Source organism: Limulus polyphemus, unplaced genomic scaffold (assembly GCF_000517525.1).
Source record: "Limulus polyphemus unplaced genomic scaffold, Limulus_polyphemus-2.1.2 Scaffold616, whole genome shotgun sequence".
NCBI lineage: Eukaryota > Metazoa > Arthropoda > Merostomata > Xiphosura > Limulidae > Limulus > Limulus polyphemus.
The window spans coordinates 398,891-407,662 of record NW_013666226.1 but is presented as its reverse complement, the minus strand read 5'-3'; positions in this window follow the sequence as shown (position 1 = coordinate 407,662).

Here is an 8,772-nt window from a genome sequence, read left to right as displayed (position 1 = left end):
ATTATAAACACAGCAATTTTCTGTAATAAAGTAATTGATGAGCCACTTTGTTTGCTATTGCATTTCCAAAGCTTTTACAATTTAAAAATATTTGTAAGTTTTGAAATTTTTACTAATGAAACAATGATACAGTTTCAAGATTTAAAGTATTTCTCCCTATTTTTAATTATGAAAGATACACAACAACTTCATAAACAAAACTATGGCAATGTGTTAAACAATCTGTTTATGGTTAAATTATGGACGATAAAGATATGATAACAATACCGTTTATGATAATGATACAAGTATCAAAGTGTGTAATAAAATGAAGATAGTAAATTATGGGAACGTTCAATTAAACCATAGTTTCACAAACTAAACTAAATTTGTGGTTGAAAAAAGCAAATTATAGATGGCAAACAACAAACTGTATTGAGAAGCAAAGTTATACCAATATGTTAAATGTCGCAAATTCGTTTTTTTTTCTAAGTTCGCGTAAAGCTATACGAGGGCTATCTGCGCTAGCCGTCGCTAATTTAGCAGTGTAAGACTAGAGGGAAGCAGGTAGTCATCACCACCCACCGCCAACTCTTGGGCTACTCTTGTACCAAATAATAGTGGGATTGATAGTCACATTATAACGCCTCCACGGCCAAAAGAGCGAGCCTGTTTGGTGTGACGGGGATTCGAACCCGCGACCCTCAGATTGCGAGTCGAGCGCCCTAACCACCTGGCCATGCCGGGCCTCGCAAATTCGAATCCCACCTGTTTTTGTCTCAGTTTTCAAAAACTTTTGCTAGAGCATTTTAAAAAGTGTAATACCTACGCAGATAACTGTATGCTTCTGTTCAGATTTGGCGTTTTATAGGAACCGAGATAATCTTGCTAGAGCATTTTAAAAAGTGTAATACCTAGCAACACAATGGGCTATCTGTGCTCTACCCACCACGATGTATTTGTTTCTTGAAATCAAGCACAAAGCAACACAATGGGCTATCTGTGCTCTACCCACCACGATGTATTTGCTTCTTTGAAGTCAAGCACAAAACAACACAATGGGCTATCTGTGCTCTACACACCACGATGTATTTGTTTCTTTGAGGTCAAGCACAAAGCAACACAATGGGCTATCTGTGCTCTACCCACCACGGGTATTGAAACCCGGTTTCTAGCGTTGTAAGCCGGCAAACATATCGCTGGGCCACTGGGGGAGGGGGGCTTTGATATGTAATACACAAACGTGTACAAGTATTCCTATAAGCTATAGCATTTATAGTAGGTTTCAACGAAGAACATTTATTTAGACAGGTACGACGTTTCGATCACTGGCTTATTCATTATCAAGTACACAGGTTTTTAATTTCTTTATTTACTTGAGAATGCTTACACCAGCGATCGAAACATCGTACCCGTCTAAATAAAAAGTCTTCCCAGAAACCTACCGTGAAAGCTAAACTTATAAAAAAATACTTTTCAGCAGTTAGTAAACTCAAACGAAACGACATAGAAATTTGTTTTTTCGGATATTCGTGCAATGCTACTCAAGGGCTATCTGCGCTAGCCGTACCTAATTTTGAACTAATAAACTAAAGGGAAAACAGCTAGTCAGTAGAACCTACAGCCAACTCTTTGGCTACTCTTGATTGAGGGATTAGTGGTCTTTAACCGCTACCCTTAGAACGCACTCATGGCCACAAAAGGTGGAGTGCGATTTTATTTATTTTTTGGTAACGGGATGTGAACATTGGACCCACAGATCTTCAAACCGGCACGGTAACCGCTGAGAACACTTGATCCTGTATACAAGCGTGTGTTAGTACATAGATAGATAGATATATAACAACACACATATATACGTGTATACACGTGTGGCTTATACCAGAAACTAAGTACGATTCCTTGCTTGTCAAAAGTATGATGAAAAGTAATTTTCAAAATGTCTAGTTACGAGTGATGCACGTAAAATCGTTATCATTTTTACATCATTATTATTCTTACTATGTTTACATTTTAGTAAGGCTGCAAAGTTACTCAAGGGCTATCTGTGGTAGCCGTCCCTAATTTGAGCTGACAGACTAGATGATAGCTAGTCAACAGTACCCACCGCCAACTCGTAAGCTACTCTATTCGAATGGCTCCAAAGTGCGAAACGCATATTTTGATTTTGCCGCGGTGGATATAAACCTTGCCAAGTTCAAGAATTAGTGAGAGCTTAGTTTTCATATACTGATCTGCTGTATTTTATGTTTTCTATGCTCTTGGTTGTTTTGTAAAAACAACCATCGGTTTAAAGGATTAGAGAGAAAATGTGTTCATTAGCGTACACATATACATATAACGTTATGATTTATTTTAGTAAAAGCTCCCGTAAACGAGCTTCATATTCTTGATGTGTACTACCATTAAGTTCTTCTTTCATTAGATAGCCTCAAGATAGCAGTTAAGATTGAAGAGATTTTTATTACAAAATGATTATATGAATATGACGATTCACTTCTGATTATGATAACAGGGTGTTTCTGTCGGGAAATCAGTGATCTTACGAACACCTTCTAGTTATCGTAATTCCTCTGTTAGTTATGTGAGATACGTCGCCGACTAGTCTAAACTTGTTTACTTACAGGAACACCGGCTGTGTGCAGGTGATGAGGATGATAAGGTGAATAATATATGCCAATGTATCAATATGCTAATCAGAAATTTAAATGTATTAATATTCAACCTTCATGAAACCCTTTTAGTACTGTCGGTGTACAACCAAGACTGAAAATAATTAGCAACACCCATAGAGACACGTGTTGGGGTTGGGCTTTTCTTTAAGCAGGTAGTTATAAGGGATGGGGATCTTTTATTTGGACTCGCGCCAAACTGACAAGCTTCAAGTTAAAAAATCAACAAGCGCTTAGATATTTCATCCCACTGCGTAGGGGCCAGCCAACACGAAAGCATGCATTCATTATAACCCCTCCCCCCAAGTATCTTCCTGTCGAGGACAAAGTCACCGATAGCCTTGAAAAATTAATTAATGTACAGAGAAATTTCTGGTCAGTCGACTTCAATGCTATTAAATAATTCTACAATAGAAAGTCACGCGAATCACTTAATCAGCCAATACAATAACAGCCACGGAACTTTCTACCAAAGTGTTTATCTATTTCGTAGAAGCCGACAGATTTTAATTGTTTGTTAAATTTAACCAAACTTACCTTTTCGTGAAGATTTTGAGAACTACAAAATTTTGTCAAAATTTCTTGTGAAGTATTTAAGATAGAGCGACAAATAATATGCCACAAATCCCTATTTTTATTAAATGTTAAAGATAATTGCTAAATAGTTTAAACCCCCGTTTTTAATTATGCTTATTGGGTACTGTGCACTAATGCAACATTTACAGTAACCCAGATACTTTTCAGTATTAAATCGTTCTTTCCCTTTTCATGAAACGTAATTATACTCATATCAATTAGCTAACTTACTTTTTTGAAATAGTTAATAGCTAACTGCCACCAGGTGACGAGAAATTTATACTCATGTTACTTAGTTGGCGCGATATTCAAATGATTTACGGGTATAATAAAGCAGTAACGTGCGAAAGTGTTCATCAAATATCGCCTGTATTTGTAGACTGGCTACATTATTTCGGAAACTTCCTCAGATAAACGAAAATGTCTCGATTGATGTTACTTTCGAAAAGTGCACAAACTGTAAAGAAAACAACTAAAATATACCTTCAATTCCCAACTAGTATCAATAGAGGAATTTAGATGATTAAATGTTTTCGGCCAAATTTACTTTTCGTGAGGTCTTCAAATTTAAAGAACAAATGCAGCATCCTCCAACTGCACACATGAAAAAACACGTTTGCAACATACTGATACAGAAACGTCTAAGTACATAGAAGGAAATAACAAAAACGAAGACGAAAAATGAATATTTGCATTCCAAATTAAATAAATGAAATTTTGGCGATATATTCATCTTTAAAGGCTTTATTCGTAAATTTGACACACAAAACATTCGGCAAGTTTTAGCACTTGTGCCCTAATTATCACAATATTGTTAACATGAAATCGACTGTTTAGTACAACTAAGCTAAACAGAACGTTTATAGACTTCATTAAGGCTGCAATGCGAAATACACATTTAAGAGCTAGGAACATTTGTATTAACTAAGGAATTTTCATTTCCCATTACAAAAATAAAATTATAAGATCCGGGGTTCGATTCCCCGTAGTGGACACAGCAGATATTCCAGTGTGGCTTTGCTCTAAAACAAACAACAAAAATAATAATAAAAACAAATGGAGGAAAGGAAGATGTAGTTACAAGTGGCCCCACCTACCGGAAGAAACAAGAGATCTTGAAGAGAGAACTTAGCGGCGCCTTGTCGTATTCGGCATAACGTCAAACACTCATCGTCCTTTGTTTCTTTATTCCTCAAAAAACTGTAATATAAAAAAAAAATTAATAGCACAATTTTTAATTCCTTATCTTATAGCTACGGAAATCTGAGGTTTACCAATCGAAAGTATCTTGCCACTTTGAAACTCGTAAAACATATTTCACTTTTTGTTTTCGATTTTGATGGAATTTTTAATAACACTTAAAGAAATCTTAAACCACATTACTAACATTATATTTCAAATGTTTCTTCAATATTCATTTTCAAATGTAAGAATCGTTTCTCCATAGAAAACAACGACAATAAAACATCCCGAAAAGAGAAAAAAATGGTATGTGCAATTACACCTTTTTTAAAAATAATAATTTGTATTAAAAATAGTTTTGGAATGCTGCAGATACATTATATAAGACAAATGCTTGTTGAGCAATAGTGATTTGTGGGTTTGGGCAAGACTGTCCAGTTTAATACCCTTGGTGCTATTAGAGCATCCTAATAAAACATGCACATGCAAAGTTAAAACGCTTTTACCATTAAATAGGACAGAGAAAATAACTTCACAGATATGACTTCGGGTACGCGTAGTTGGATAAGTTTAAATGAACAATTGAAAGAAAAAATATTGAATACAAGAGTATTGGTAAAGATTATTGTGAAAAATATGGGATTTATCAAAACGATATGAAAATCTCTACAATAATAACACTGGAAAAATCGGTGAGTGTTAATTCTCAATTTGATGAGAAATCATAATAGGTCTAAAATGACTTAGCAAGCCTATTATACATGTTTAAAAACTGGTTTGGATAAAAATATGTGATACAGCTTGAACAATACCCATTACTTATCCTAAGCATCTTTAAGTTTTACGTTAAATAAAACAATCGCGGTCTCCAATGCTTTTATTTGTAAAACATAAATCAGTATAAGAAGCACGTGAACAAGTTTTTCCAGAAGAAAAAAACAACACATGTAATCAGGTCTGCATCTTCTCAACTTGTTACCAGAAACTAAGCAACAGTTGTAATACACAGGTTACGCCTCTTTAAACTGATCGGCAATACCATGTCACGTGAGTGGTTAAAACTTGCTAGCGAGTCTGGCCATATAAATGTAATTCCTATGAAACTTTGCTGTTAAGTGCATATTTCATTAGTTTTCTCCCCAAGAACTGAAGTCATCTAATCTTTAACATTAGCTTTGTTTAACAGTAAATGTTTAAATTATAGCTTTGGATTTGGTTACTATTATTTATGGGTTATTTTCTGTTAAAGTTAGGAGTCGTAGCTTAACTTACAAGAGGGCATACTTAGCTTATAAGAGCTTTTGAAAAAAACGTCTTCACCTTACTCTTATCATCGAAAAACGTACCATTAAGTACTCGCTCTTTTTTGTTTTAGTAATTTTATTGTTTTGTGTTTGTCAATAAACATTTTTCCCTCGTGGATCTTTAGGTTTTTCCAGTCGATATCGGAGAGATACCTAGCCACACTCCGTAATCCGCTGTCGTACGAACCTCCAGGCAAAGCTGTTAAGTGGGAAATGCCACATTTTGAATTTTACTGGTTAAATTTGAAATCAGAATCTAAATCACCTGAGTAACCACAACTTCCACTTGTGAGAAATAGCCAAAACTACATCATTTACAATACACAATTACTGCAACACTTACCAGTATTTACAAACCCTGACAGGAACCAATGAAACAGGGAATTAACACCAGTCAATACAAACCCAATAAACATTTTGACATTATCACCATTAAGTACAAACCTTGTCAATAACCATACCATCAGAGTTACTAAAACTACCACTAGTCAATACAAACCCTGTCGTTAACCATTACATCAAAACATTCCTAGCACTATCACCAATAAGACCTTGTCAACAACCATACCATCAGAGTTACTAAAACTACCACTAGTCAATACAAACCCTGTCGTTAACCATTACATCAAAACATTCCTAGCACTATCACCAATAAGACCTAGTCAACAACCAGTAAAATACAAGATTACTAATACTATTATCAATAAGGACAAAACTATTACCATTAAATATAATCTCTGTTAACAGCCACTACATTAAGCAAGTAACTTTAAGCTGTATCACAAGCCGAAACGTTACCACAATAAAATAAAGATAATACAGTAGTCATTAGGTAACTCTACAAATTACTTTAGTAGCCATGACAATGCAAAATTAGTAAAGTAAACAGATTCTTCCTCTCAGTGGTTTCAAAAATGAACTAAGAACACCTAATTGGTTATTTCAGATTTCGAATAAGCAGCGTGACAGAAAGAGAAACCTATTGATAAACCCTTTAACGTTTTAAGGCTTTCTACACTGAAGCACTTTTAAATGTTTTTTAATATAATAGATAATATTCAAATTTCAATACCAAACTAGAAAGAGATATACTAATGTTATTTTACAATATTTTTGATGCTTATTGTTCATGAAATTTAAATAAAACATATCCACTTCTATGTTTGTAAGAAGAAACTCCATGTCTAATTTTACTGCATTTTAATCAAGTGCAGTCTGTTGAGTAGTAATTTATTACAAACGCACACGTTATGTGATTGGTCAATAAAATATTTCGCAATGCATTGTTGATTAGTTTTCACATGACATAGATAACTAATAAAAAAACAAAAATTTAGGAATGTATGGTGTACCGGTGTTTAACACGTTTATAAATTTAATTATCCAATTCCTAGATTTGCATTCTGTGTATTTTTCAAAGTAAAATGTAATTTACTGTGCATGTTTTTTGTTGTTGTTGTACTTTTAACTAAAGAATCTGCTAGTGAACACCCCTACCTATTTAGCTGAAATGGTGAGAACTTATGCTGTAAATACAAATAACAAAGAGGCAGAAATCGTACTGGCGTCCTTTACAAATTGTAAAAGACATGATTCGGCACAATTGCATCTAGATTTCAAGTTATACTGTATTATTAATAAGTCATGCATAAAAACTACGATCCTGGTTTACAACAAACAAGTTCAAAACTTCGTCAAATTCAAACGAAAACAAAATGACATTCTTTTTCGCTCTTTTTATACTGTTAAGTACTCCGACAAATAGCATGGTTGTTGAAAAAATATGTAAGATATTTATGAATAATTTTAAACATTACATATTGATATCACAGTTGCTGATCCCTGAGGAACAGGATGAAAATTTATCTGTTCCTTTAAGTATCTGCCTCCCAACTTTAAATATGTCTCAAGCATATTTGTTTTGTCTGTTGGACTGGGCCACAGTGGAACCCCTTCGTTTCAGAAATGAAACTATTCGGAAACTGTAAATGTGACCTACACGATATTGTGAGATTTCACTCTTGTCCCATAACGGTTTCCAAATCGTATCTATATACGTGAAGTGTAGTGCTTCACTTCGCCTGACGGCCATCTTGTAGGGCGTTCCAATGCTTTAGGAATCATAAGAAGTGTACTTCGATGCACATTAAATGTATCCTTTGACAAAGTTTATAAGCAGTGTACACTTACAGGAAGAGATTTCATTATTCTAAATCCAGAAATTGCCGATTCTTAGAAATATTAAGTAGAAATGGCGGAATCGAATCCACTAAATGTGTGTATGAATATATTTTTAAACAAAACACCTCAAATCTACTACTGAAAAAATGCCGGAAACGACGATTTACTTATTTAAACACCAGCGTGATAATAAAAAAAATACTCTTGTTACAGTTTAAAAAAATTAAATCGTAATTTTCTCTCAACCAGCTTAAAAATAATTAAATGAATCATAGACGTTTGGAGTAGATTGAATGCAGGGAACTCATAATATTTTTAGAAAGCGAAGAAGTACTACCCAAATTAACAGCCCAATTCTTATTGTTTTATATAGGAGCCATATATTTAACATAACATACCGTTTTGAGATAACATGGGATCTATTGGTCTAGCTCGGCTGTTCCATCTTCTAAACTAAATTAAATTAATAATTTATAAAAATGCCGCTTGTCAGCCAAATTTTACTGAATATAGTTTTCAGAGGTTGATTACCGAACGACGTGAAATCCCCCCCCCCCCCCCACTCTGCTGACCACTGTGAGCTTTCTTACAATTAATGACATCATTCAATATTTTCTTAACCCCCACCTCCAAATTACAATTGAGATCGGCGTTCAAGATTAAGTGAACGTATTTATTAAATACAAACGAATCTTTTAAACTAATACTTTAAGTAAATATTTCATTACATTCATTTTTGTACAATATGAAATATAAGTAATATTACTTTAGATTTTCTAGAATTTGTATAATTTAGTAGATTCAGTTGGAAAGCCACCTTATGACACATACCGACCACACGGTCAGACCAAAGACTCTAAGGTTCTGGGCATAGCCCT